We start from the raw sequence: 10304 nt of genomic DNA on the forward strand, positions 1-10304 counted from the left end.
GCAGCCTTTTCCATTTTTTCCATTGACTTGAATGGGTGAAATCTGATTTGCTGTTTGTAGCTCCGCCCACGTGTGCAGGGGGGCCGCGAGACCCCCAGAACATATCATCCCAGGTAGTAAGGGATCTGTGTACCAAGTTTTATTCAAATCGGTCAAGCAGTTTTCGCGTGATCGCGGCACATACACACACACACACATACATCCGATTTTATATATATAGATGATGGCTCCCACAGCTCACAAGTAATCTTGAATTTGATATGTTACACTTCTGCAGACAAGCGCTGCACAACCCATCCCTATGTCATAATTTACGGGACCTCCTGTTTCCCTCAGCCAGTGCTAACAGCAACATGTGCAAAGTAGATGCGCCAATGGTTCCTAAACAAGGAGGGGTAGTAACAGAAGGAAAGAAAGCAAATGGTGCCCCTTCAAATTACTTAAACCTTGACTAAAAACATTGGCGCACTGACATTATTCCTACATCCAGGTCTTGGGACACAATAACAGATCTCTGGAATGGAACACCTGAAACTGTACAAAGAGGAGGAACAGGGGAAAATAATATTCCACTAAATCCCAAATATTTTTTAGTCCTTTTTCCACAAGTGAAATACACTGCATGGCCAGGTGCAGACTCGTTGGCAATTAACACATTTTAAAGCCAGTTTTGGTAAAACTAGCAGCTGATAAAATAGTCTTTAAAATTTTGATCGGGTTTCTTAGACTTCACATGGGTTTTAATCTCCTAAAATGACCCCCATGAACTGTTTTCTCTCTTTTTTTCATATTCCCTTTGTCTCTCTTTCTTTCCGTCTGTCTCTCAGAGGCGGGACAAGGTCCTCCAGCACCCAAGGCTGAGATACCAAAGTGCGCCCCTCCATCCCTCCCACCCCAGCCATCACACACTGATTGCTATTAGACCAAGATCCGCCCCAGGGCCCCCAACCTCCCCAACACCTTAATATCTAGTTATCTGGCTTGCAGTCACTGCCATGTATCCCCTTTTCTTATTTCTCTCTATGCTTCAAACACAATAGGGGAATAATAGCTGAGTGAGTTGTGCGCCCCACCTACACTGCGCCCTGAGGCTGGAGCCTCTCTCGCCTCTGCCTCAGCCTGGTTCTGCTGTCTCGTTTCTCTTTCTTCTGCTTTTTTAGTCTCTGTTAGTGATGTTAGCTTCGAGTAACTATGCGTATGTAGGTAATCAAAATACAATTAGATAGCGCTGCCTGTGGAAGATGGGGTTTATAGACAATGCGTTCCACTTGCGGTGTGCATAACTCCACTACTTCCTCCTTCAAACCCAGAAGGAGGAAGTAGTGGCGTAGGTAAGTTAACCTCCCTTCTGCCATGGGCAGCGTTATCTAACTTAAATTTCCATTAACCCTTTTATCAATAATCCCGAGTTAGGCTCAGGATGTAAATCCACTGCTCAGAGCGGTAATTCTGTGCCTGAGTGAGTTATATGCAGGAACTGCAGATCTCTCTTTGGTATGTTTTTTTTTTTTTTTCTTGTTTTTAGGGTCTAAAAGCTTGTGAAAAAATTGCACCCTAAGACCTTAAAAATAATCATAATGCCAGGGAGGTTAGGAGTAGCCACATACTCCCAGCTACTCGTAGCTAACATCACTAGTTTCTGTAGGTCTTTCTGTCTCTCTCACACACACACCCTCTTTTTGTCTCTCTCTCCCACTCTCTCTCACCCTCTTTCTCTCTCACGGCATGTCTCTCTCTTTTTCTGTCTCCCCCTGCCTTCCTCTTCTTTCTCCTCCTCTTTCTCTTTCTGCCCCCAATCATCTCTCTATCTCTCCTGCTAGTTGACTTTTAAGAACCTTAGACTAATTATTTGATCTTTCTTTTTGTCAAGACGGCCAGGAAATGTAGAATTTCCTTTTCCATAGTTGGGAGGTTTTGTGATTAAAAACCAATAAACTTTTGGAAACTCATAATTGTTGAAATAATATTTCCTTCCTGGCTTATGATAGTCCTAATTTACTAAGTTCCTCCATGGCTGGATAAAACCGGAGAACATTAGAGATATGAGAGATTCGGCAAGACAGAGCACAAACATTAATTTACTGATTTCTTCAGCAACTCTTGCCCTGATCTGATACGACAAACTCTTTCCATGGAGTAGAAGACAATCCTTCACAAATCCAGACCAGGTGTGAAAGATGATTTATGTTCTACAGGGATCTCCAATTTTCTTCAGGCCAGAGAAATGTAGTCAATTGGCTCTGAGTACAAAGACTTTGGATTAAATTATAACAGTAGAAAGGTTCTTAAAACTTATGGTAAATAATTACAATTCTAAAAAGAAATATAAGTTCTGAAAGACCTCCTGAGCAGTGCTGCTCGGATACCCCTGTTCAAAATCCAGATCCGATCTGGATACCCAGATATCCGATCCGGGTCAGATATCCGAGTTCAAAATTTTCTGATCCGAATTGGATATCCGACCCTAGTATCCGGCGGATTCGGATATCCGGATAGAAAACCGGAAGTGGCCTTTAAACTGATTTAAAAACGGTTTTTAGGGTATATGAGGCATGTAGCATGATGATGTGGGGACTTAAAATCCCACCCAAAAAAAAAATTGGCTGTGAATTAACATTAGGCCTAGGTTCCAGACAGCGGTCATGCAGCCCCATTGTGTCCAAAGTCCAACCACACAACTGGGACATGACAGTTTTCAGCCCAGACACCTCCAAAACATTACGCAGCAATTGTGTTTTGGGTTAAATATAGGTGGTATCAGTGGCCTGTGGCACCCTGGCCTGGCGGTGGGAGCTGCACAGGCAGCAGGAGCAGGGAAATGCAGCAGCAGCAAGTGTAATGTGTGCCAGGAGCATGCCGGACGTGGCACGTTGCAATTGGCACTTAGTGTGTGTCACGTGGCACTTGGCACGTGACAAGTGACACTTGGCAAGTGCCATGTGACACTTGGCTAGTGCCACGTGACACGTGGCAAGTGCCGCATGACACGTGGCAAATGCTGAGTGACAGTCAGACAGCAGAGGAGAAGACACTACTGCACACTGTCACCCTGGCACTGCTCACAGCACAGCAGTTCTGTAGAACGCTAACACAGTAGTACTACTACTCTAACAACTACTAGAACACTGACTGCAGTATTACAGTACTAACTACACAATAACACAGTAATCCTATCCCCTAATACCTAACCTATACCTAAGGCTAATAGCACAGCACACACACAGACACATAGCAGCTGCCTGCAGCACACACTCTGACTGTCACACAAATGACATCAAGCTAATTAGTGATTTAACAATAGTGTAGTGATAGTGAAGGGGTTAATCACTGAACAGCTTTCGGTTTATTACTGCTAGGCCAGCAGCACTGGAGCACACACTCTGACTGTCATACAATGACATCAATCAAGCTAATTAACGATTTAACAATAGTGTAGTGATAGTAGTGAAGGGGTTAATCACTGAACAGCTTATCACTGTGTACAGCCCTTGTTACTAGGCCCAGCAGCACTGGAGCACACACTCTGACTGTCACACTATGACATCAATCAAGCTAATTAACGATTTAACAATAGTGTAGTGATAGTAGTGAAGGGGTTAATCACTGAACAGCTTATCACTGTGTACAGCCCTTGTTACTAGGCCCAGCAGCACTGGAGCACACACTCTGACTGTCACACTATGACATCAATCAAGCTAATTAACGATTTAACAATAGTGTAGTGATAGTAGTGAAGGGGTTAGTCAATGAACAGCTTTAGGTTTATAACTGTGTACAGCCCCCTTGCTAGGCAACCAGCACTGGAGCATGTCTCTCAGTGAGCATTCAGCAAGCTAAGACGATATGTCTCATCATGGCAGCCCTCCTTATTATACAGGGGGGCTGGCCAGTGTTCCTTTCTGTGATTGGGTGCCAGGGTTTAGGCTGGGATCCCTCTGATTGTCTCAATGAGGTCAGGTGGGTCTGGCCAGGGTTCCCCTCTGTGATTGGTTGCTAGGGCTTCTGCTGGGAGCCCTCTGATTGGTTCCAGGACGTCATCTCCTTAGTTACAGTATTTCGGATCCGGATACCCGCAATATCTGCGGATATCCGGGTTATGCAGCCAAATATCTGCAGATAGCCAGCTGGATTTGGGCCCAGCTATTTGGAATCCGAATCCGGTTGGATAGCATAAAAAAGTTCGAATATACGGGTTACCCGGATATCTGGAATCCGGATGAGCAGCCCTGCCCCTGAGGAATTGAGTTAATGTCATGACAAAAGAACAGGGGTGTCATACTCAAATACAAAGTGGGCCGAAACTGAACCCTGGGACCAAGTCGTGGGCCGACCTCAATGTCTAGTTGCAACCTCTCTCTATTATAATGTTCCCTAGTGTCTACTGCCCTCCTCCAACTCCTATACAGTTCTCTGATGTTTAGTGGTCCTCCCTCCCCTACAGTTTTCTGGTGTTTACTGACCCCACCTTCCCCTATACCGTTCCCTGGTGTCTAGTGGCCCTCCTCTATACAGTTCTCTGGTGTCTAGTGGCCATTCCCTCTCCTATACAGTTCCCTGGTGTCTAGTGCTATCCTCCTCCCCTAATGGCTTCCCTTGTGATCTAGCGCTTACTCGCCAATATAGCTTCTCTGGTGGTCTAGAGTGGGCCAAACATAAGGCAAAGTGGGAAAACCACCTGAGGGCCAAGTCTGATGGCGCTGAGGGCCAGATTTGGCCCACAGGCCGGAGTTTGACCTGTATGCAAAAGAGTTTGTTATGTAACAAAACAATGAATTTAATGAGATAACCACAAATTTATCATACAATAGTACCAGGTAGTCCGTTCAAGACCATGCAAGTGTCTCTTAAAGACTGTGTGGCTTCATAACCTTCATATTCTTCAAATTCGTCTTTAGCCAGGTCAGTCAACGTGGCTGACTATTGATGCATGATCCATGCATGATCCATGGGTGACCAAAGGAGGAAGAATCATAGAGTACCCAGTGATGTCATGGAACACCAGCACTCCTAGGGTGTTTTTTGAAGAGAGACTGAAGTGAGAGGAATACAGAGGCTGACAAGTCAAAGGCTCAACATGACAGTCAGGCAACTGGCATTGTTTATAAGGGAATGAAGATGGCAGGCTTTTGTATTCCTCTTTAGTGTTCAAAATTTACAGTATTGAAGAAAGAGCAGAGTAGAGAGAGGTAGAAGGTACAAAGGGGGGTAGTAGAAAGCAAGTAAAGAGAAGTTAAGCTGGAGAGGAGAGGGGCAGTGGAAGTTAAGTTGAGAAGGCAACAGGAATAGTGCAAAGTAGGGGAAGCAGAGCAGAAAAGTGAAATAGAAGTGGAGCAGTGGAGCGGAAGTAGAATGGAAAACAGGGGTGCTGCTAATATTTGTGTGGCCTCAAGCAGCACATATTTTGTGGCCCTCCCCTTCCCCCTCAGTCAGAGGTCCCTTTTCCTGTGATAATAGGTAGTTAAAGTTGTCATCCCCATATAGGTGGCCACTCTCAGTATAGGTAGCCATGGTGTAGCACCAGTATAGGTAGCCAATCTCAGTATAGGTAGCCAAGCTGTAGCACCAGTATAGGTAGTCACCCCCAGTATAAGTAGGCAATGGTTTGCCCCCATATAGGGCATTGGTGTCAGTGATGGTACGTAGCTTCCTGCTGTCTCCCCACCCCAAACACTCACAGATCTACAGATCAGTGGCAAACCCAAGTGAACAGAGCAGCGCGCACTCCGCGCAGTAAGCGTGCCGCACACTCCAAATACAGGAAATGACCAATGACCTCACTTTTGCATCTGCAGTGCAGTCACTGTGCTGCTCTCTCCTCTGTTCACATTGCCACTGATCTGAGATCCGTGTGTGAGTGATGGGGAATGGTGGCCATACAAGTCACAGACAATGTGGCCCTGGCAGCAAAGGAGGCCCCTACTGTGGGTGAGCCCCAAGCGGCCGCTTTGTTTGCTTGGGCCCAGCAGCAACCCTGATGGAGAAAGGCATCAGCAGTGGAGCAGGGCAGGTGGATGTAGGAGCAGAGTGGTAAAGGTCCACAGGTGTTCAACAAGGGAGTGAAAAAAGTGAATCGTAGCAGGAACTGGGCAGAGAAGAGGCTGATGTACCCTTCATGTCCTACTAATATTATAAATGGGAAAGTTCGGATGTTTGGATGTTTGTTACTCGATCACGCAAAAAAAACGGATTTGAATGAAATTTGGCACACACATAGTACATTACTTGGAATAACATATAGGATACTTTCTATCCCCATAACCAAAAAGTGGGCAGACAAATGCAAATTTAACTGGGAAAATGTAAACTGCAGCCATTCTTACACTGTTAATGGCAGGGTTCTCAAACTTTGCACAGTTGGTTGTTGGGTGACTGGGATTAATATTCAGAAAATTGGGTGGAGCCTATAAAAGCCAATCAAAATTCACCTATTGATATTAAAGGGGAATATTTACATTGCTGCCATTCTTACACTGTTAATGGCACAAGCCTCAAACCTGGTTCAAATTGAGAAAGGGGGTGGAGCCACAAACAGCCAATTAGATTTGTTTCATTCCAATACAAATTATTGATGCCAAACACAGCGAAGCTCACAAACTTGGTAATTGAGTAATTGATTAATTGTGTGTTAGGGTTAGGAAAAGTGGGCGCAGCCAACACCAATATCTGCAAGGAGTTTGTACCTTCTCCCTGTGCCTGTGTGGGTTTCCTCTGGCCACTCCAGTTTCCTCCCACATCCCAAAAACATACAGATATGTTAATTGGCTTCCCCTAAATTGGCCCTAGACTACGATACACACACTACACGATTCATACAGCAGTAGGGATATTATGACTATGGTAGGGATTAGATTGTGAGCCCCTCAGAGGGACAGTTAAGTGACAAGACAATATACTCTGTACAGCGCTGTGGAAGATGTGGGTGCAATATGATTACTAAATAATAATTTAAAAAAGCCATTTGTCATCTCAACCACCTTTTAAAGGACACCCGAGGTGAAAATAAACGAATGAAATAAACAATTGTATATATCCTCCTTCTCCTAAAAATGACTTTTTAAAATATTCCACTGTTTTATTTTATACTAGCTGATTGCCCGGCGTTGCCCGGGTATGTATTTGTAGCGAAAAGAAGTGTGAAGGTTGGCACTGCAGCAGGTACACAATCTTGAGTGGGGAGCTGGCAGGGCCACTATGCTTCAAACAGCATGGTTGTAATTGCGTGCTCTGGTGTGTGGAATAGTCTTGCTGTATAAAGAGAGGAGAGAGAGGAGAGGAGACCGGCACTGCAATCAGCTATTTATTCCATGCTGTAAAAGGTGCATACAAAAAATCACTTTCACTGTGCAAAGTAGTGGACATACCAGGTGGATGAAGCAGGGTGGGTAGCAGTGGGTGCTGGGCACTGTAGGCCTGACAGCCGTTTCGCGCAGACGTGCGCTTCAACGGAGGCTCTGATGTGGGCTGGGTGCTGGCCGGGAGTTAAATACATGCCGGGGTCAGCATACGGCGTTTCTGCGCCGATAGAGAACGCCCACTTCCTCCTATCATCTCCAATCCCGCGCTGGAACTTCCCCTCTACGGTTGCCTGTGCAGTCCACACTTATTAGGTGGCTGCTAAATGCTATTGCAAATGAACGGCAACCCGAGAGCGGATGTGTGCCATCTTGTGGCCATTATTGGAAAGGCAGTGCAATAAAAATATAAGAGTAAATAATATACGTTATATTATGTGATTTGTGCAATATTTTAGTAACACATAGGCAGATTTCTGCCCTTAATCACTAACAGGTTTGACACGATTTACTCTTATATTTTTATTGCACTGCCTTTCCAATAATGGCCACAAGATGGCACACATCCGCTCTCGGGTTGCCGTTCATTTGCAATAGCATTTAGCAGCCACCTAATAAGTGTGGACTGCACAGGCAACCGTAGAGGGGAAGTGTCGCCCTCCAGGAAGTCCCAGCTGGGACGCAGATGCGTTCCAGCGCGGGATTGGAGACGATAGGAGGAAGTGGGCGGTCTCTATCGGCGCGGAAACGCCGTATGCTGACCCCGGCATGTATTTAACTCCCGGCCAGCACCCAGCCCGCATCAGAGCCTCCGTTGAAGCGCACGTCTGCGCGAAACGGCCGTCAGGCCTACAGTGCCCAGCACCCACCGCTACCCACCCTGCTTCATCCACCTGGTATGTCTACTACTTTGCACAGTGAAAGTGATTTTTTGTATGCACCTTTTACAGCATGGAATAAATAGCTGATTGCAGTGCCGGTCTCCTCTCCTCTCTCTCCTCTCTTTATACCGGGTATGTATTTGGCTGGTGTTGGCTCTGCATACTTTTTCTAGCCCTAACACACAATTACTCAATGACCAAGTTTGTGAGCTTTGCGGTCTTTGGTATCAATAATTTGCATTGAAATTAAAAAATCTGATTGGCCGTTTGTGGCTCCACACTCTTTTCTGGTTTTGAACCCCAGTCACCCAATAACCAACTGTACCAGGTTTGAGGCCTAGGCTGTGCCATTAACAGTGTAAGAATGGTAGCAATTAAATATTCCCCTTGAAAAGCAACAGGTGAAGTTTGATTCACTTTTGTAGGCTCCACCCACTTTTCTGAATATTAATCCCAGTCACTGAGTGACCAACTGTGCAAAGTTTGAGAACCCTGCCATTAACAGTGTAAGAATGGCTGCAGTTTACATTTTCCCAGGGAAATTTGTATTTGTCTCCACCCACTGATGACCCGGCGTTGCCCGGGTATGTATTTGGCTGGTGTTGGCTCAGCCCACTTTCTAACCCTAACGCACAAACACTCAATGACCAAGTTTGTGAGCTTTGGGGTTATTGGCATCAATAATTTGTATATTCCCATGAAATGAAACAAATCAGATTGGCTGTTTGTGGCTTCACCCCCTCTCCAGCATTTGAACCCCAGTCACCCAATGATCAACTGTAGCAGGTTTGAAGCATCTGCTATTAGCAGTGTAAAAATGGCAGCAATTTAAATATTCCCCTTGAAAATCAACAGGTGAATTTTGATTGGCTATTATAGGCTCCACCCACTTCTCTGAATATTAATCTCAGTCACCCAGTGACCATCTGGGCAAAGTTTGAGAACCCTGCCATTAACAGTGTAAGAATGGCTGCAGTTTATATTTTCCCAGTGAAATTTGGTTTTGGTTCCGCCCACTTTTTGTAACCTGCACACACAGTCACTCAATGACCAATTTTGTGAGCTTTGGGGACCTTGGCATCGATAATTTGTACTTTCCCATGAAATGAAACAAATCTGATTGACTGTTTGTGGCTCTGTCCCCTTTTCTGAATTTGAACCCCAGTGACCCAATGACCAACTGTACCAGGTTTGAGGCTTGCGCCATTAACAGTGCAAGAATGGCAGAAATTTTAATATTCTCCTTGAAAAGCGATATGTGATTTGTGATTTTGAGGCTCCACCCACTTTTCTGAATATTAATCCCAGTCACCCAGTAACCAGCAAAGTTTGAGAACCCTGCCATTAACCGTGAAGAAAGGCTGCAGTTTACAATTTCCCAGAAAAATCTGTTTTTGTCTCCACCCAGTTTTTGTAACCTTGACACACAGTCACTCAATGATCAAGTTTGTGAGCTTTTGGGTTCCTGGCATCAAAATTCTGCTAATGGAAGCAGTTTATCCAGCAAAGAAATCTGATTGGCAGTGTTTGGCTCTGCCCCTTTACTGAATTTGAACCCCAGACACTTAACGACCGACTGTAGCAGGTTTGAGGCCTGTGCCATTAACAGTGTAAGAATGGCTGCAGTTTCAATATTCCCCTTGAAAATCAATAGGTGAATTTTGATTGGCTCTTGTAGGCTCCACCTACTTTTCCGAATATTAATCCCAGTCACCCAGTGACCAACTGTGTGAAGTTTGAGAACCCTGCCATTAACAGTGTAAGAAAAGCTGTAGTTTATATTTTCCAATGTAAAAAGTTAGTCGTTTTTGGCTCCGCCCACTATTCCTAACCTTAACATACAGTCACTCAATGACCAAGTTTATGAGCTTTGGGGTCCTTGGCTTAAATAAGTTGCATTTTACCATTGAAATTAAACAAATCTGATTGGCTGTATTTGGCCCGCACCCTTCAGAATTTAAACCCCAGTCTCCCAGTGACTGACTGTACCAGATTTGAGGCCTCTGCCATTAAGAGTGTATGAATGGCAGAAATGTAGATATTCCCCTTGAAAATCAAAAGGTGAATTTTGATTGGCTGCTGTAGGCTCCACCCACTTTCCTGAATATTAGTCCCAGTCACCCAGTGGCCA

The sequence above is a fragment of the Hyperolius riggenbachi genome, chromosome 5 (assembly GCF_040937935.1).
Source record: "Hyperolius riggenbachi isolate aHypRig1 chromosome 5, aHypRig1.pri, whole genome shotgun sequence".
Taxonomy (NCBI): Eukaryota; Metazoa; Chordata; class Amphibia; order Anura; family Hyperoliidae; genus Hyperolius; species Hyperolius riggenbachi.